Genomic DNA, 20279 nt, shown 5'->3' on the forward strand with positions numbered 1-20279 from the left:
ACCCATTCTGCTTGGGAATGGCAGAGAGCCTGGGTGACCCGTGTGGAGGGCCACACAAGGCAAGATACTGGAGCCATACAGACGGGCTCCTCCTGGAGTCTGTGGATGTCTTTCAGAGGACTTGGGGACTCATCCCAAGGCCGTGGGAAATCAGGAGGACTTGCAGAGCGGGGAGCCGTGGTGGGACTGAGATGTCAACACTTTGGGCAGCCAGTGGGAGATGGAGCAGTCGCCTGGGTGGGGTCAGGGGCCAGGGCCTAGCCAAGGGTGCTGCAGTCAACAGGGCCAGGCAGACGTGCCCGGGGCACTGGGGCAGGCGGGCAGAACCTTGAAGCTGACGAAGTTTATAGGAGCTCTGGGCCCCTTCTAAGGCCCCCTGGGGGCAGGGATCTAGCAACAGGCTCTTGTGGCATTACGTTTTCCTCAAATTTCCAAAGTTGAATACTGTATATTTTTTTTTCTTAGAAAGAGCTTCTTCAAAACCAGACCCAACCTTGCCAAGAAGTGCCATTTAAACAAGAGAGACTGAGGCTCAGAGACCATCAACGATGACATTGAGGTGCCTCAGGCAAAGGAAATCTGAAAGAAGCAAGATGGAGCCCCAGGAATGGCGACCTTCTCTTTTCTCAAAACAGAGGTCAAATGGAGTTAAGTCTAGAACGATGGTTTCTGTGAAAACATCCCCTTTTCCTACCCATGGAAGTTCCTCCTGCAACTTCCATTCTTACGTTGTAACGAATTATTTTGCTCTCAGCATTCAGTAAATAAGCACAGCCCACTTCCTTAGGGAACTCAGTTGACCTGGGAAGGACCATTTTACTTCGATCATCATGAAGCCAAGGGAGACTTGATAATATGGCGTGTGTGTGTGTGGGGGGGAGGGTGTAAGAGAAAGAGAGAATGAGAATGAGAAAAAGAAAAGCCGCAGCAGTGATAAAGCAAAGTGCTGAAGCAGAAAGTACACCCAGTGGGGTATAAGGAATCTTGAATCCACAAATCCTGTGGTCCTAGTGGACCACAGAAGCTTTCTGAAATTTTCAAGGTCTTGGTTTCTTGTTGAGTTAAATGGGAAGGTTAAATCAGATGCTCTGTACATTCCCTTCTTATTCCAAGTTTCATGTTAAGTCAAATCTTATTTAAAATTCACCCAAGGAGTTTCACTTGTTAGCAGATTGTCTGCTAAAGGAGTTACACCTATACTTGGCTTTATTCAAATATTCAATATGCCATTCACACACCGCTTCTCCAAGGAAATCTAAAAGTCAGCAATCCCACTTTCTCGTTCTGAAACGCAAAATGACTGAAGTTCACAATTCCTTCCCTTCAGTGAGTGACTGCTGAGCTCGTCTATCTATCATACACATCAGCAAGCTGGCTTCTCAGAAATAAAGTGGAGGAGGGAAAAAGGAATCAGATTGCCCCATTCCTCCCACCCCACACATTCCCCAAAGCGTATCTGAACGCCAAACCTTTTCAATGAGCGAGCACAGAATTGAGGGGTCCATTTCACACACGGCACGGAACACAGACCCCCAAACATGCAGGGACCACACGTGGCCAAACTCGACCTCCTGTGCCACACAAGTGAAAATGTCTCGATGTTAGTTTAAATGCCACAGCATTTTAATGTCATTCTGAAGAGTGGCTCGAAAGAGAAAACCGTATTGCCTATTTTCAAAGAATGACATTTAAGAGTATTTCCATGTTAAATAATGCAGCATAACCATACTTTACTAATATATTATCCTTTTCACTGGGGTCAGGAACTTTGTGAGCTCTTACACTATCTTTAGCTACAGATTAATTTTCTTTTCCGTGTCCACCATGGGGGTAGCATGTATGGGTTGCTAACATCACAGAACCAGGAATTTGAACCTCTGAAACACTCACAGCAAGACTCCAGCACATCGGAGACTGCTTTCGGATTTCCTAATTGACCACTCCTTCCCTGTTCCCCCCCACCTCTCCGGCTCCTTGTAGTAGAGGTTGCCAGCATCCTGCTGGAATCCAATGGCACTGACTTCCATAATTAGAAAGCTCACCGAGATCACCTGCACCTCTGTGAAGGCCTTCATTTCCTGACCGTGGTACAAGAGAACAAGGAGGAGAAAACAGAGCCCACTGACGCAGGAACCAGCCTAGTTTCCATGCCCACAAGTTGGCATAACTTGGTGATGTGTCGTACACATTGGTAACTGACTTGGCAACACACTCTTTTTTTTTTTTTTTTTTTTTTTGTACTGGGGATTGAACCCAGAGCCACCGAGCCACATTCCCAACCCTTTTTTACTTTTTATTTTAAGACAGGGTCTTGATACGTTGCTCAGGCCCTTGCTAAGTTGCTGAGGCTGGCCTTGAATTTGAGACCCTCCTGCCTCAGCCTCCCAAGCTACTGGGATTACAGGTGTGTGTGGCACAGCACACGGCTGCCAATACACTCTTCACTGCCTCCCTTCTGTTTTCTTATTTCCCCAAACCTCTGCTGGTATTTTCTAAGCCCAGAACTGGAATTCTTATCCCTGGGTCAGCCTCCTGGAAATCCCAAACCCAGATCCAGCACACTTCCTATACCCACCAAATGTCCTGAGATGATATTCACCTTGAAAGGGAACCACAGTCCGAGCAGGCAACACTAGGATGTTAGATACTGAGATCCAAACAGAATGGCCTCAAGGTCCCCTGAGAGTTAATGGCAGACAGCAGGTATCTGAGTCCCCAGGATTCTCTGAGAGTGAGATGAGCCTGATGAATGGTCTGGGACACTTTTGAACTAACACACCACTTGTAGCAAAGTCTGTCGTGGGATTTAGACTGCAGAATAAAAAAAAATCCCACAGTGCTATGCTGAGTATAAGAGAAGTTAAAATCAAGAGGACAGTAAGTGAAGTGGGCAGGAGTTATAAGAAAGGCATGATCATTAGTCAAGAAGTGAGAACACACACGAAAACTCTGAACAGGAGCTAAAGTCACATCCAGTCCTTCCAACACCAAACTCCTACTATCCAATGTATTTTGAATATATATATATGAATATATATATATATATATATATGAATATATATATATATATATATATATATATATATATATATATATATATAGTTTTAAAAAATATAGTGACATCTCCCACCTTTGGAACAATAACCCCATCGAGGGACAATGGAAAAGTCCTCTCCTTTGGTCAGAATCCAAGGCCATCTCCTGGCCCTGGTTTTGCTCTGTATCTTTGTAACCTGGCACCTTCTGAGTCCTGATTGACAAGGTGTTACACAAGGAGGTAAACCTGAGCAAAGAGACACCACAGAACCCACAGACCAACTTAAAAACTGCTTCATGCCGGAGCAGTGGTGCTCACCTGTCATCCCAGGGGCTCAGGAGGCTGAGGCAGGAGGATCATGAGTTCAAAGCCAACCTCAGCAAAAGCAAGGCGCTAAGCAGCTCAGTGAGACCCTGTCTCTAAATAAAATACAAAATAGGGCTGGGGATGTGGCTCAGTGGTTGAGTGGCCCTGAGTTCACTCCCTGGTACCCACCTCTCCAAAAAAGTGCTTTATGACACTCCGATTTGTTTTAAATGAAATTATAGAAGAGAGAGTGTGCCCTAAAACAGTCTATAGTGCAATACAAATATTCTTCTACGTGTGTTTGTTCTCGTTTGTCCAAACTTCTCCAGTCCCTTGGCAAGTGACCTCTCTGAGGGCTCGACATGTTGATGGTGTTTTGTAATTTAATAAAAATATTTTCAAAGGAAAATGATATCCTTAATGGCACCTGATCAAGTATCTTATTTATTTTATTTCAAGTGGAGGACAATTAAAATTAAAGGCAAATAAACAACAGTATTTTGGGACTCGAGTCTTGATTTTGTTGTTATGAACAAGGAAAAGATTTTCGAGCTGATGTGTGTGGTCAAAATACGGAAGGCTACTTTTTCACTGTTTTTATTAGTGCATCGTCATGATAGATCATAGTGGGGTTCACAGTGACCTACTCACTTAAGCACGTAACTTGCTCCAATCCTTTCCCTCCTCCTCCTTCTCCCTTTCCCCTCCCAAGACCAGAAGAGCACTTTGATTTTGAGACTCGGGTCAAACACAGGTTCTCTAGTTGGGATGCGGTAAGCAGAATAACGGCCTGATCCCCGAACCTGTGGGTTACCTTACAGGGCAGAAGGGACTCCACGGATGTGATTCAATCAAGGCTCTCGAGAAGCGGGGATTATCTTCCACCCATCAATGGTCCCCATGTAATTGCAAGGGTCCTCAGAAGAGGGAAGCGAGAAAGCCCAAGTCCGAGAAGGAGATGTGAGGAGGAGGGGGATGCTGTGTGAGGAGGGGGCTTCTGCCCCGGGGCCCCCAAAAGGAGCCAGCTCGGCCTACGTCTTGACTTTATCACAGTGAAACTGATTTGGGGCTTCTGGCCTCCAGAACTGGGGAAGGATGCACTTGGGCGGCTTTAAGCCATGAATCGTGGTGAGCTGTGACAGCAGCATGGGCAAGGAATGCCATGGTGTGAGCATCACCTCTGGTCTGTCCACCCCAGGGCTCATCCCCGCACTGGGCACTTCAGCTTATCCACACCAGGGCGCAGGGCAGAGAGCGGGGCTTCAGATCACATTCCCTGCTAGTCCCTAAATGCTGCTGGTCCTGCCACTTCCTGGGCTTCCGGGCAAGTCACACCACTTCTTGGGGACCTCACCCCCATGGGGAAAGCAGCGGCTGTTCAGACTTTAGATCCGATGACAGCAATGAGCCATCCAGATGACGAAAGGTATCAGAGGTCCTTGTGAAGTTGAAATGAGATGCTGTGGGTAGAGAGCTCTGCAAAGCGCTTATATACAGTAAGCACACCATGGAGGTCGGTTATGTTTACCTCGCTTCACTCTTTCGTGCAGGGGCAGGGGTCGTGCATGATACCGTGGGAGCTTTTTCTAAAAGGCAGCTGCATAGATCTGCATTACCCATACCCTCCTGTTTCACCAGGATACCATACCCTCCTGTTTGAAAACTCCTTAGCTGGGTTCATGAGATGCTTTTCAATTTTAACAGCTTTATTAGAGCACAGTTTATATACCGTGAGAATCACCTTGTCTCAAGTATATTAGTCACAGGGATTCCATGAGTTTTTTTTTTTTTAATACAGTTACAGAGTTTCAGTTTATATTACAGAATTTCCATCACCGTGATCTAATTTTAGAACAGTTCCACTGTCCTAAAAAGAAACCTGGTGGCAATTTACCATCACCCCTGCCTTATTCCCACGTTAGCCCTAGGCAACCACGAGTCCAGGTCTCTCTATAGATTCGCCTTTTTGGACATTTCATAGGGATGGAATCATCCACCCTATGTGGGCTTTGGCCCTGGCTCTGCTCACCTTTGGGGCTTATCTCACCTATTTCTCTTCCCTTCTCCCTGCACCTGATGTAAAAGCAAAAGGGAATTACTTTCAGTTCTCTGAGGACTCCACAATTTGTGCTCTCTTGCCTCTAGCCCCATTTTCTCACCTACCCTTTGGAAACACTGCATCCTGCGGATCTTAAACTAGCCTCCAGTTTTCAGCGAGTGTTTGTTTAGTGCCTTTGAACCCTGTTTTGTTAGCGCCTTATCCAAAGTGTGTAGTTGACGGTTTGTATACTCTGTAAGTCCTGAGCATTCACCACTATCCCCCCTGCACCTCCCCTGAGACTCCATACTCTTGATATTTATTAATGGAAAAGATTTAAAAAAAATGTTTCCAGTCTGTACAAGTTCCACGCTTCTCTTCTGGTAAATTCAGAGAAGTTAATTCAAGCTGAAACTTCAAAGATTTCTCTGGGTCCCACTGTTACCCCCATAGTACTAATGGATATTTGATTGGGGTGTATGTGCTGAGGACAATCTGATAGATACGAAAAAAACACATGGTATTATCTAGCATTTTATTTTCCTCAATTTTTTATTTCTGGAGGAAACGTGGCTAAATGATTTGCAGAGCAATAATCTACTTAACTTGGGAAACATTTCCATTGGGGTAGGCTTGGGAAGCGTTTTCATCCCTAAATCTCTACGGACTGAACCTTTGTGCAGAAGGTATCTACTAAAGTATAAAGAAATGCAAGATTTAGGGCTTAAAAGTGAAGTTAATTTTAAACCAAAATTCAGAATACAAAAGCTAAGCTCTAAATCAGAACCGGAAAATTCTTTCTCCTACGGTCACCCCTGGATCCATTGTTTATAGAACGCAGTGGTTTTAGCTGCAGGATCCAGACTTACTGTGACAGAAATATACAGCAAACCACAAAGGTAATGTCCAGTATTCTAGGGCTGGGGATGTCACTCAGTTTAGAGTGCTTGCCCTGGGTTGGACCCCTCGCACTGCAAAAGGAAAAGAAAGGTATTCTAGAAGTCATATTAAAACAGTAAAAAGAAACTGGTAAAATGAATTTTTAAAGTATATTTTTTTACTTAAACTACCATATACGAAAGTTATCATTTCTACATGTAATCAATATAAAAAATCCCTAATGGAAGCACTGTGTGTATTTGTTTCAGGCTTAGATCTTCAAGATCCAGTGCACACCCAGCACTGCACAGCTAGGCACATTTCAAGTGCTCATTGGTCACACAGGGCTGGCTGGTGGCAGCTGGACAGGGCAGCCACAGAATATCCACTCCCAGAATTGTCCCAAGGGAGCACAAGAGAGGCTTCGGGTTGGGTTAGTCCAGGGGTTCACAGCTTTTAGTGTGCATGTGAATTACCTGTGGATTATTTTGTGAAAGTTCTGATTGCAGAGTCTGCTGTCTAGAGATTCGGATTCAAGGAATCCTGCATGAATCTTTTTTTTTTTTTTTTTGGTCCTGGGGATTGAACTCAGGGGCACTCAATCATTGAGCCACATCCCCAGCCCTATTTTGCATTTTATTTAGAGATAGGATCTCACTGAGTTGCTTAGTGCCCTGCTTTTGCTGAGACTGGCTTTGAATCCTCAATCCTCCTGCCTCAGCCTCCCAAAGCTGCTGGGATTAAAGGTGTGCACCGCCGCACCCGGCCGGGGATAAATCCTGTAATCAGTGTTTTGAGACTTGCTTCCAGGACATTCAGAGAACCTACTGGAAGAGCTGCCCCCATCACTTAGATTTGTTTTTATTGTTGCTCTTTTAAAATTAATTTGGATATTCTTTCCTTCCTTCCTTCCTTCCTTCCTTCCTTCCTTCCTTCCTTCCTTCCTTCCTTCCTCCCTTCCTCCCTCCCTCCTTTCTTTCCTTTCTTCCTCTTCTTTTCCTTTGTGGCTCTGTGTGCTGGGCAAGCACTCGGTGCTGAGCTCCACCCCAGCTCATGCTCCTTTCTCTCGGGGATCATATTCAGGCTTTGAGAATTTACATCCCCTGAGAGCCCTCCTGGATGTCCCGACCTGCTCAGTGGACTTAGGGTTCAGGCTCTGGAGAGGACCTTCTGGTTGTTATTTTCTTCTCTCCTCCCCGTCTTGCTCACCTTAGAGTCCCTGGTATTGTCTCTGCCTGGTTTTGCGGCTGCCCAACCTTCATTATTATTTGTTTTCAATGTTTATAGCAACTTCCCACTTTCCCATGTTGGTCTGCTTCCTCAGTGAAAAACCCATCCACTTAAAACACCGAATCTGGGCCTGGGTATAGCTCAGTGGGAGATCATGGGCCTAGCACGAGAGAGGCCCTGAGTTTCATCCCCAGCATAGGGGGAAAAAATTGTCACCAAAAGCTAAAAACCATTTCTGGCTATGAGAATTAAAGGGTATATCCCAGGGATTAGCATAGATGGGGTTTCTGGCATTGCTCCTTTAGATGGACTCCAAATGTGGCTTACCCTTGCTTCAAGAAGAAAATTCTACTATCTAAGCAAATGGACAGGTATGAGCTTATTAGCCATCGCTTCAAAATTCTACATCAGCTATTTTTTTTCCTTTCTCAAAAATAAAAAACTGGGCCTACCTGAAAAGATCCCTTATGGGAATTGAGTTATATTAGTCAGTTTCCAGTATTTCAGGGAACTAAGATTTAAAAGGTACATTTTGAAATAGAGATTTTTAAAACAATACAGCCATACAATACAGGATAGATCCACAATCCATGGATTCAACCAACCACAGACTGAACATGTTTGGGGATATAAAAAACATATCAGTATTGAACATGTACAGTTTTTTCCTTGGCAATTAGTACCTAAATGATACAGTGAGAATAACTATTTAGATAGAAATTTGCATTTTATTAGGCATTATGAGTAATCAAGAGATGCTTCACAGTATACAGGAAGATATACAGGTTCTAGGCAAGTATCAGCCATTTTATAGGAACCTGGGCATATCTGGAGTTTGGTATCTATGGGGTTCCTGGAACCAATCCCCAGAGACACCCAATGAGAACTGAAGAGAACGCAGATAAGTCTGATGGGCAAAAGGTCCAAGACAGGAGCTCTAGGTCCTGAGGCCAGGGCTGGGTGGAGATGGAATCAGACAGGAAATATGCAAAAAGGATCTGAAATTATTCTCTCCAGCCTCGGCTGGTTGGTGCTGCTCCCTCCTGTTACATGAGTGGGATAAGTCAAAGAGCCAAGCAGAGCCCACAGGTTGCAAAACAGTGTTTTGCAGGAGAGAGCACAAACATCTCCTTGTGACTGTCCTGGCCACGTCTGCTCTAGTAGTGGTCATTACTGGACAGTGTCAACTCAAGGAGGGAATGGTGAGGAGGACTGGTACAATGTTTGTTCCCATCAGTCTTCGATTCGTCACACACAGGAGCTGCCCACAGAATAAACTGGAAAATGTTTGCATGGTATCAAAATTTCCTTGGGACTGGGGTAGTGGCTCAGTGATACAGCGCTTGCCTAGCATGCATGAGGCACTGGGTTCGATTCTCAGTACTGCATATAAATAAATGAATAATATAAAGGTTCATCAATACCTAATTTTTAAAAAATTCCTAATTCTTCAAAGCTCACCATCACAGTATTACTGCCCTCCCCCCTCCAAAAAAAAATAGTGAAGGTGGTGGTGGATAAGAATGGTTTGGGGCAGTTTAAGATCTAAAAGAGTTCTATACATTGAAGGTCCCCTTATTTGGGGTCTAAAATTTAAATAAGTAGAAACAATTATCCAATAAATGGGATCTGCATTCATCTGGCAAACAGAGATGCATCTTTGCTATGTTGCCATAGTTTTATTAATAGAAATTAGAATGATAACTAAGGAAACACAGCTACTGTTAGCTAATTACTGTGAGAGAGAAGTGGAGCCTCAATTAAGCTAAAATTGACATAGCTGGATCTGGCAGGCATTTGCCACAATATTTAACCTCAGCAAACACCAATCGCACATTCAGCTTCCTGAGGGCGAACTCGCCCAAGATCCATCAGTATGCAAGTATGAGCAGAATCAGACTTATTTCATGGTGGAGACAAGTAGATTGGAACATCTGTTCTTAACATTTTTTTCAGGCAAAATTCTGATGTTCTTTGGTGCAGGATTCCGAGTTCTCAAATATGTAGCTAAGTATTTGAGCATATTAAGCATTTTTTTTAAATTTGAGGATCCATATTGGTTCTACCCATAATTATCGCTGTAGTTCACCCACATGAGCACACAGGGGGAGCCTCTGTAGGGGCAAGACTGCAAGAAAGATGGCTAGATTTTTGTAGTTGAATGTCAACTCTGCAGTCAGCACATCTGGAATCTTAAGCATTTGGCTCTTCGTTTTATCAGCAACATAGCAATAGTCACTTAAGCTCTTGTTAGAAAAGCCAAGTACGAACTCACTGCATTCTGACACTCACCAAAAAATTCATATGAGGTATTTGATTTTGAGAGAAGCAGCCTAGAAATATTAACTATTTCTCCAGGTCAGGAGTCCTCAGTGCTAGCTCTGCACCAGGATGACTTGGGATACTTAAAATATATTTATGTCTAAACCTGGTGGGTGGTGCACACCTGTAATCCCAGCAACTCGGGAGGCTGAGGCAGGAGGATGGTAAGCTCGAGGATCGTCTCAGCAACTTAGGGAGGTCCTAGGTAACTTAGATAAACCCTGTCTCAAAAAAAAAAAAAAAAAGATTTAAAGAAAAAGGGAGGTGGGGATGTAGCTCAGTGGTTCAATTCCCAGTACAAAAAAAAAAAAAAAAGAAAAAAAAGAATCAAACCAAACTAAAACAAAAGACAACTATGCCCAGAACAATTGATTTAGAATTTTTTTAAGACTTCCACCTATGAAACCACTCTTCCAGAACCTTATTTTTTGAAAGGTGGCTCATGGACCAGTGTATTAGCATCACCTGGAAGGTTATTAGAGATGCAAAACCCCGAGGCCCACCCCAGACGTGCTCAGCCAGAATCTTCATATTAACAAGATCCCCAGGATCCTGGGGGAAACTAAGAACCATTTTTTAAGAAGGTCCTATATACTTTTACTTATATTATCAGATCATCAAAAAGCAGCCCAGCAGCAGAACCCCCTGGGAAAACGCCTTCACTGAACTCCACTCCCGAGACCTGCCTGGGCGTCAGGGGGTCATTTGTGTCCATTCCACAATCCCCATGGAAGACCTTCTCCTATCACGCGCCCCTATTCTCATCCAAGCATCCCTGCACTACAAGTCCTTTTGCATTTTAGTGACAGAACAGGCTTTTACCACCAGATGAATGCAGTTACTCTTTAATTCAGACAGCAGGCAGAATGATGGTTGCCAGAGCTGGGGAGGAAGGAGAGTCAGGAGTTCTTATTTCATGGGCACAGAGTTTCAGCTTTGCAAGATGAAAAGAGTCCTAGAGATAAATGACAGTACTGGCTGCACAACAGTGTGAATGGAGTCAATGTCACCGGCCTGGACACTTCAATGTGATTAAGATGCTAAATTTTGTTGCATATGTTTTGTCATAATTTTTTTTTTAATTTCAAAATAAAAACAATTTTTCCCCTTGTTCCTGGAACTCACGGACCCAGTGAAGCTGCTGCTTCCAAGCACATTTATGAAATTCTGCCTCGGGTTTTTAAAGGCTGTGATGCTAATATTATGACTTGGGTCGAGGAGTTTTCTCCTGAGTTGTCATCTAGGGAGGTGGCACAGGGGACATGAAATGGCATGAAAGGGCATGAGTCCGAGTGGCCATCAGGAAAGCCAGGGGTCCTCTTTCCTTCAGGTGACTTCTTTGTCCCTGGAGGATCTCTGTTCTGCTAGTGAGTAAAGACAGACACACCACACGGATTCCCCCAAGGGATCAGACAGCCCTGCCAGGTTTGGAAGCTCAGACTCCGGGGCTTCCGCCCCCACAACCCAACCCAGGGCCTCTGCTCGGGCATCTGCGAGCTCTTGGCAAAACAGGACTTCCTGTTTTCAAGACAATGTTTTCAACTGGCTCATGAAGGGATTTTCTGGACATAAGTAGTCCTTGCAAAGCAATATTTTGGTGATTAAACTATAAATGAATCAAAACCACATGGAGTTCATTTCCCTTGGGTTTGGCCAAACACACTGTCCAAGGATAGCCGAGAGATGGTTTCCAGTGCTTTCTGAATGGAACATGGCTACACTTCTCCCCGTTCCCTGTCAGGCGATGGCAGTCTTAGGAGAAGATGAAGATTTCAGAGTCTCTGTCCTGAAACCACCAGATCCTCACACAAATGCAGACTCCATCCACCTGGGAGTAACAGCTCACTGGAGTACAGAGCACGGCTGCCAGCCACATGGCGACTCTCTCTGCCTTTAATTTATAAATGAAGGGTTTAGGACTTTGGTTATTTCAAAGCACAGAGACTCCCTTTAGGTGAACTCCTTTCTACTTGCCTACAGAGACTGCTCTCCTTGCATCTCAGGGCATTGAACTCTGTAGGCAGAGGCGTTTTGATGGAGCCAGTGCCCTGGCTCTGGGGAGGACACTCCCATGTGGCCAGGAGAAAGCTGGCCTTCTTGGACACCTTGGGGGGGCAGCTGAGAAAGCAAGAAGGAGACCACAAATCTGATGAGATTTCTTTCCCTCGGTTATGTATTATTATCATGATTTTGAATATAATCAGCAGCTCTGAGCCTTTTTAGATGAAACACCCTCTGTACTATTGGGAAACTATTGTATCCGTGGTGCAGTAGTACCAGGAGTGCTAGGAGAATAACTTGTCAGGGAATGTTTAATCTCTGACTATCTCAGGAACATAGAGATAAATAAATCTCAGCAAGCGATACAGATTTGAGCAACTTGAAGAGGGAATGCTTCATACTTTTTTAAAAATGTTCAGAGATCACTGATATCTGAGATGAAATGAAAAGTGAAAACACTGTCCTTTTACACCAGGCTATTGAAATCTAACAGATAAATAGCATAACCGTGCCTCTCCTCCGTTAATGAGCGCATCTGCAAATCAACTACAGCTCGAGTAATGTGAAATGCAAGAGTGACTGAGAGAACAATCCTTTGGAGGAACATGTATTACATTCTAGGAAACTCTGCAACATTCAAACTTTTTGTTTTGTTTTGTTAAGCAGCACAACATAATAAAACATCACCTAACATGCTCAATTTCTGCGGCTACAAGTCATTCCAACCAACCCTTTGCAACATCACAAAAGGAGAACGACAAGAAACCCAAAGGTTAGGAGAACAACATTCCTCTGGCAGTGAAGAATTCAACAAAAACACACAGGTAGAAAAACACGAGCTGTTAGGAAAACACTGAAAAAGCAAAATTGAAAACAGGAAATTACAGGGCAAGATAGGCTGTCACCAATGCTTCTCTTCCTCCAAAACTTGAAACTCTGTGTCTTGTGCCTACAGTCTCAGTGGTCCCTGCACCTAGGGGTGCACCACCTCTTCTGTGGTGTCAGAGCAGCGTGTCCTGGGCAGGTTATTGTGCTTCTATGAGCCTCTCTCTCCTCCTCTGTAAAATGGGGATAAGAATCCCTGCCTTGGAGGGTTACTCTGAGGATCTAGTGAGATCATTTAGTAGGAGCCTCTGAACAGCACCTGGAATACAGTAAGTGCTCAAAAAGAAATAACTACAATTATTCTCTCAAGCCTCTGTCCCCAATCCCTGCTTTTCCCACCGATTACTCTCCCTGCAGCCCTGATCCTCAAGTTCTAAGAGTCTGCACCTCCACCCGACCTCAGGGCCTTCCAAAACCCCATTCTCCTCCCTGCCCTCCAGGGCACTCAGCAACCTGGCCCTATTGGCTCCACTCCCTGCACCATTTATAATTCGCCTCCTCTCCTCTGCTTTTCATTGCCATCTCCAAGTCAGGGCCTTCGATCTCATCTGCACAAAGGTACACCATTACACTACAGCATACTACAGACTTGACTCATGCTAGCCATGTAGCCCCGGGTAATTTACTTCTCTTTGGAAAGGAAAATGCTGCTCGATTCTCAATATTCATGGCAGTTCTGTCCTAGAGAGTCACCTCGAACACGGGATTAGTGAATACTGCACCATCACTGCTGGGAAAAGTGCAACACAATAACAATACAACAGCCTTCACACATCACCATATACCTTTGTCTTATGTGCATTTCTGTTGAAACACATCGTATTCAACATACATCACTGATTTGTGAACATAGAATGACGGTCATGGCCCAGAGCACTGGAACTCAGGCTTTGAACTAAGCTTGCTGAGCACAGTCTGCTATCCATGAGGCACATCATGGCTTTCCTGCAGCTGGGAACATGCCTGGCTCTCTAGCACTTCACCTGGGCCATTCTATACACCAAATCCACCCATGAGGAGCACCAACACACAAACCCTGTGGCCCTGGATACGCCGCAGAAAGGACACAGATCTGCAGCGTGAGAGATGAAACACGAAGCAGAGCATCGCCTGGCCCCCTCTCAGCTTGGATTTCTGCTACTCTGTGTTTGCCTGGAGATGACCGTGAAGGTGCCTCACCAACACTATATTCTGGGCCAGCAGGCGAAGTTTGCAAAAAAAAAAATGGAATCCAGGGAAGACAGGGATTCACTATATCAGTGCCCTCCCCGCAAATTTCTTGTGCAGAACAAAGAAGATAATCTAAGCAATGATGTGCCACTGGACATCAAGAGCCACGCCCTTATTACCAGTATCAATGCCATGGCCTGCTGTCCCCAGCGACAGCACTGCAGCTGATGATGAGGCACAAGCTCTGAGTCTGGCCAGGCCACTTGCAGCGTGATGTTCAAGTTCCTTCCAGGGACCTCACAACGGTTTGCCTTTTTTCTACCCTCTCCTCCAAGAAAGCTGGCCGGGTCCCCTGCCTCATGACAACTCAGAGGAGCCTTCCTCTAGGCACCTGCTTCCCATCTCTCTCCCTCTTTGGTTATCATGGTCCCTCCTTCCTCCTCTTACCCCTCTTCCCAAGACTCTCAGGTTAAAACAACTCCAGAGCCTTTTCTAGTTGGAATTAATATCTCCCTTTTGCCAACCTCAATAACCACATTTCTCTGTTCCCAGGGAAGCTGTCATTTTCTACATTTTTTTTTTTTTTTGCTAAAACTTTTATGCATGTTTTCTTTCTCTGATTAGGTCTGGGTAGATCTGATTCATCTTTTCACACATTGCAGAACTCTGAGCACAATGGCTTGTCCTTGGTAAAGCAGATAATAAATGCTTACTGAATCAACACAATAACAACAACCACCAGCAAAACCCACAAGGTGGTTAATTTTGCTTCATTGAAAAGAGACATGATATTTCTAAAAACAGTTTTTTGAGAAACTCTCTATGAGAACAAACCATCTTGAAAAAAAAAATCAAGTTCTTAATTTAAAATGAAAGTGTAATGGAGCCAACAGCAAATTCTGAAAGTCTGGTGACTGGTTCCTAAGTGCCTGTCCTTATCATTTTCAACCTCTGAGTTCTTTTTCAGCCAAGTCCTGAACCTTGATATCAGGGCTAAATAATTCAAGCACCGACAAATTCTGAATTACATCATAGTCTCTTTCAACAGCTTCATTCTAATAACCCAAACAGAGCTCTTGACACTTGGCGAGGACATTGTACCCAAATAGCTTGAAGCCTGGGTGAACCAACATGAGGCACAAGCCCAGGACTTCTGCCTCTGCAGGGCAGCCTGGGAGCAGGTAGGTTCTCCCCAGATGATCGAGTGTGTTCCTGTCTGTTCCAAGAACTGGAGAAGAATCAGGAGGCACAGTGGTGACTCAGGGAACCCCTCCTTCGCTTTGGCACTGAAGGCACGCCTCATTGTTAATAAAAAGGATGTGACACAGTGTTTGTGTAAGTCACTAAGTAAGTACTCCTTTGCTCCTTTTGATAGAAAAAAAAAAAAGAAAATTAAGGTGCATGTCTTTCTTCCCTGTGTGAATTCCCCCTTTGGGTTTTATTTCTCTGCTTGGATAGGCCGTCCAGAGTGTCTACAGGGAACAGGGCTGGGCCTCCCAGAGGGTGCAAGGTCCTGCCAGAGGCACGCAAGCTCCTCCTCTCCAGGGAGGAGGGAGCAGGGAGCACTCTGGCTCTTGCCTGAGCACCCTTGGGAATCACCTGCTCTGCTGAGGCACCACTTTCTTGTCTGGGCCCTTTCATGTTTGTGCACACAGAATAGGTGCACAAACAACGCCATGAGATGGACCTCTCGTCTCTTTCTCTAAAATCAAAAAGGAGAAATTTAGAATGGGGAATAGTTTATAAATGTCACGTGCAAACCATCTTCTCTAGTCACAAATTCTATTTCTGGAATGAATAAATAAGCGAGAGAGAGAGAGAGAGGAGAGAGAGAGAGAGAGAGAGAGAGAGAGAGAGAGAGAGAGAGAGAGAGAGAGAGAGAGAGAGAGAGAGAGAGAGGAATGGATTTTAAGCAATCATGCCCTTGACTACCACTGTTCATGCTGAAGGGGGGAAAGGGACAGTTGGGGACTGACTGAAGAAATGATGAGCACACATGGCCACATCAAACATGGCAGGAAACCGGGCGACAGGGTCACTCTTCAACTTTCAGAGACAGAAGAGAGAACAGAAGTGGGGAATTGTCCAGAGAAATGTCAGGATCCTTTTGACCTCAAAGGAGCATTTCATCATTCAATCCGTCCTCTGGAATGGCTGTCACCACCGAAAGGCAGCCTTGCTAAGGTCGATGGACTAGTCCTTTGGCAGGACACCTAATGCAAGTCAACAAAATGCGGTCCTCACTTCCCTCCCTGGCGAGTTAGGCTGCTCCGGAAGCTGGGCCCAGGCTTACCTCGCTGCCCTCTGGGGGGCTCCCCACTGCAGTGTGGAGATACCATTTTCCTCTATAAAAACACTCTTTCTGTATGGATCTGATTGACTCCTAAAACAAGAACAGCACACTTTAAAAACAGCTTCCTTAACTTGATAGCTGTTAAGGACGGAACTGTGCCCCTCCCTCTGATTTGCATGTTGAAGCCCCAGCCCCCAGTTCTTCAGAATGCCACTCCCCTCGGAGGTCAGGCCTTCAAAGAAGTGAAGGAGATCATGAGGGTGGACCTAATCCAGGGCCACTAGTGTCCTTATAAGAAGGGACTAGGACAATGCGATACACAGACCAAAGACTGACAGTGCCAAGACGCAGTGAGAGGGGGTTCCCACGAGCCAAGGAGAGGCCTCTAGAGAAAACAGCCTTGCTGACACCTGGATCTCGACCTTCCAGCCTCCAGAGCTGCCAGGAATCAAACCCCTGTTGTTTAAGCCACCCCGGGGGCGGGGTGTTGTTTTGTTACAGCAGCTCTAGCAAACTTATTCAGTAGCTGTGGGTCTACTCTGGAGTAGAGCTGTTAGTGAATTAATCCCAAAGCATGTTGAGGATCACAAACGTTGAGTTAAAGTTTTACACAAATTCTCCATTCTCTGGCTCATTAAAGGTGGGAAATGACCTTGTTTTTCAAATATTTTGTGGTCACTAGATACTATACATGATAGCAACAGTAAAGGTATTGAAGGTGTCACCGACACCAAGCATGATACCATGTGTTGCTCTGTTCATGCATTAATTCACTTATTTTCATGCAACCTCTTACTATTTGACTTTACAGATGAGGGACTGAGCCTTAGAAATGTCAAGAAGCCTGACAAATGTAACTTACTGATCAGGAGGCTCATCTGGAAAAGGAACCCAAGTCAATCTGATTCAAAAACTTAAGCTCTGAACCAAAGTACCTATATTACCCTAAGAACTGGATTTTCCAAATCCACTCTACATCACATCTTCCAAACAGCTGTTCTATCAACTATTGAACTTTCCCCCAAATGGACAAAACTTAGCCTCCAAATTACATTTCCCAGACTGTCCCTTATACTGAATGTAACATTAAACTCTCTGCAAAACCCCAAGTCCAGGTTCTTGACACAGAAAATGTGAACACCAAAATTTAGACAAAATTTTTAGAGAACTGGAAAACAAAGCAAAATGGAAACTCTTCTGAATCATGTTATCTTCTGTGTTTTGGATGACGTGAAGGGTCTTGTAGTGTCTGGAATCTCAGACCTTATGAATTGTAGTCTTTAATAAATTATTGAAACACAGAAGTGCAGTTTTTCCTGCATGTTTCAACTGATGGAAATACGGATCAAAGGAACTCACTGAGTGACATTAATTATTAAAGCAATGCTTTCTTGTGGGACCACCAAAGTCTTAACACGGGAAGTTCATGAACTGTTCTTACATACTATGAATATTTATAATGATATTATAGTATCTATATTTCAAAATGTGGGTTTTAATTAAAAACCTCATGATGCCTTTTGGCTTCATTTGTCTGCTGGGCATCAGAGTACACGGAGATAACAGGACCCTTGTAGAAAGAAGATGACAGAAATTCAGGACCCACAAAGTCTTTAATTCCCAAATGCTCTCCATGGACTTAGACACTAAGAACCACAGATTCAAGATCATTTTTATTTGGATATGCAACTATCCTTTCAGAGGGATAATTGTACCCCCATTAAAGAGTGGTTTAAATTAGACACATTCAACTCATATAATCTATCCCCAAATGGAGTAAGGTGAGAAAGAATTCAAGCAAAAACTTGGATCTCTTTTATAGATATTATTCTAGGAACATTTTTCCTTTTGATTCCAACAGCACCATATTTTGTTTAGAGTACTGCATGTGGCCCCAGAAGAATAACAATTAGAAATGAACTCTACCAAACGAATCCCTCACCTGTTTCTCAGGTCCTCCAGAAGTCAGAGAAAAAAAAGAATCCATCAGAACAATTCCTACCATGAGTGAACGGTTACCAATTCCTGTATTGATTTCTACCTCCATGCACCAAGCCTCAAAATGCCAGAGCCCAGGATGAGATCCCACCAAACTGATTCCTTAATTATCCTTCTATTTTCAAGTCACCTTTCCTTCTTACCCTCCACAACTTCTCCCTGAGTCCACCTCCCCAGAATAACAACTACAGATCTGGATTTTTCCTTCCCTGTCTCTTTAAGGCTGAAACTTCCTGAGATTCCTAACAGCCTGCTCCCAGCATCTCCACTGCGGTGAGATTTGCAAGGGAATCTGGAAAACATCACCAAATCTGGACCCATCGCCTCTGACTTGGAGGCATTTGCAGGTTCCAGGACACCCTGATGGACCAGCTCCGAGACTGCAAAACCAAATCAATTTCTACTGGCAGCTCCACAACAGGAAAAAGTCTCTAAACCGAACAAAGCCCCAAACCAGCCCAAAATCCATGTAATGAATAAGCAGAAAGCAGTAAAGTCATTTCAGACTCCAAGCTTACCTTAAAGATAGCCCGGAGCCCTAGGCTCACTCAGGCATCCTCCTGCCTGGGTCTGCAGCTGGCTCTACAGGGGCTGTGCTTTCTGAAACTGAGCAGCAGTCTCCTGGAGTGTCGTGCTCTGCTACACACACAGCCTCGCGGTGCCAGGCAGCCCCTTGGTCCTCCTTCCCGACGGTGCCAAGGCGCTGGCCGCTGACCAGCTCCCTGGCAGGATGCAATGGTGCCGAGAAAGGAGCCCACGGAGCTGGGGGTTCACCCTGGACCAGGTGGCCCCGCATCTCCGCAGGATGGGTCCATCGTCTCGGTTTTCATGCCCTCAGCCCCCCTCCCGCATTGTTTCTGGAGCCTCCGCCGCACCCACCCCGCGCACCCTGGGACTCCGCGCCTGGTAGTGGGCGTGCCCCGCAGGCGCCCAGAGCCGGTGGCGCCCGGGCGGGCGGTCGCCTCTTACCTTCACGGAGCCCGGCTCCTACCAGCCCGGCGGCAACCTCCAAGGAGTCCTGCGTTCCCCTTGACCCGGCAGGCCACCGGTTTCGGAAGCAGGGGACATTTCGAAATGAAACAGAAAGTAACCCCGGGATCCAGACAGACCCTTGGCTTGCACTTGGCCGCCCCCAAGCTCTGGCGACTCAGCCCGCAGCCGGCCCGCCCAGCCGCCCAGCTGATTCAGGAAACTGCAGTTTAAAGTCTGGAACTTGTGCCCTCAGGGTGTGCGCTCGCGCTCTCTCTCTCTCTCTCTCTCTCTCTCTCTCTCTCTCTCTCTCTCTCTCTCCTCTCTCTCTCTCCCCCCTCTGTCCTCGCCCCTCCCTCCCTCTCTCTCTCTCTCTCTACCCCTTCTCTCTTCTCTCTCTCTCTCTCTCTCTCTCTCTCTCTCTCTCTCTCTCTTTTTTGAGTGTTTGTTGGACTTTTTAACATGCAGTTTGTCTCCTGCAGGGAATTACTCCATGATCCTTGAGTCACCTGACTCACAGAAGCTTCATTATGTAATTCAAACTGTGCCATTTGAGTTCTGATCAGAAGCCCAGCTCCTCAACCCCCACCCCCCAATCATCCACTGCCCCCCAGAGGAGCCCGGAAGAAACCCAGGGCAGACACGTGAACCACCACCACACAATGACAATTAACCTTTCTGGAACCTTCCTTAGGGGACTGCCTTTTTGCAGTGTGCTTGCATGCATTTCCCATTTCCCTTGTTCCCTTCCTCTTGGGTGGAGGCCTCCTAAATACCAGCCCTGGGGATTTCTCAAGACAGTCCTGCAGCAGCTTCCTTGCAGAGAGCATTTTCAAATGATAGAGTGCACCAGGAGTTGAAAAGCAATACATAGAATTATAGCACACCTGCAAACAAAGCCTAAGACCTATAATATTTATCGTATGGCCACATATCTGAATTCTGTGAGATGTCAAAGGGGTCTTTAGCCAAAACCCATGCTGCAACCTTGATCCTCAAAAAACCTCCCTCAGCCACTTCAAATCAATAGGATGTGTAAGTGGTCACTGTTTGCTTGCTTTGGAGAGAGAGAAAGAGAGAGAGAGAGAGAGAGAGAATTCTTTAATACTCACTTTTTAGTTTTCGGCGGACACAACATCCCTGTTTGTATG

General features: G+C 45.3%; 1 protein-coding gene across 2 annotated transcripts in view; it reads right to left on the reverse strand.

The window, feature by feature from the left end:
* Nucleotides 1-19435, reverse strand: part of PHACTR1 (phosphatase and actin regulator 1) — a 286809-nt gene extending 267374 nt beyond the window's left edge. The window contains exon 1 of one of the 2 annotated variants that reach the window (XM_081294441.1): nt 19129-19435. The gene's annotated coding sequence lies outside the window, so the exon portion shown is untranslated. Of the gene's footprint in view, nt 1-18677; nt 19049-19128 lie in introns of those variants that run through there. The other variant, XM_081294442.1, reaches the window with a different exon arrangement.
* Nucleotides 19436-20279: the final 844 nt, after the last annotated feature.

This window comes from Spermophilus citellus, assembly GCF_964194105.1.
Source record: "Spermophilus citellus genome assembly, chromosome: 5".
Taxonomy (NCBI): domain Eukaryota; kingdom Metazoa; phylum Chordata; class Mammalia; order Rodentia; family Sciuridae; genus Spermophilus; species Spermophilus citellus.